A 578-nucleotide genomic window follows, 5' to 3' on the forward strand; every position below is an offset into this window, starting at 1 on the left:
TATGTAAACTCAAGTTAAATAAATGTTATGTACTAGTCAGAGCTTATGTAATTTTTAAAAGTAGGTATTTAATATCAGACAGCTGATTTGAATTCCTTTTTTAAAGAAAGGAATTACTCTGTATTAACTGAGGATTGAAGAAAATAAGTTGTCGGAAAGAAAGGAAACTAATAACCCAAATCCAAAATCAAATCACTTTTTCTTCAATTGATTCTGACTCAGCAACAATATCAGCCGGAGTAAAATTGTCCCGTTTGGCTTAGAAGGCTGAAATAGTTAAAGAAACAAATGGTCATTTCTTTCACCCATAGAGTGATTGCTAGTTTGGAATAGCTAACATTTGGTGAACAGTTTGACCATTGGACCAGCAGGGCACCATCAAGGAAAGCAATAGAAGATTAAAATAAAAAAATACATAGGCATGAGATTTGGTGGACAGAAATTCAATCAGGCTCTCTCACACGGAATGTGAGAATTCTTCCACTGAAAGAGGTCTGTGTCTCAGAGATTGCTGCTAAAATCTTTTTTTTTTTTTTTTTTGGAGAGAGGGGATTGGGGGATTATAGTTTAATAGTTAC

Source organism: Echinops telfairi, unplaced genomic scaffold (assembly GCF_000313985.2).
Source record: "Echinops telfairi isolate 266 unplaced genomic scaffold, ASM31398v2 ScPeMD7_7401;HRSCAF=8416, whole genome shotgun sequence".
Lineage (NCBI taxonomy): Eukaryota > Metazoa > Chordata > Mammalia > Afrosoricida > Tenrecidae > Echinops > Echinops telfairi.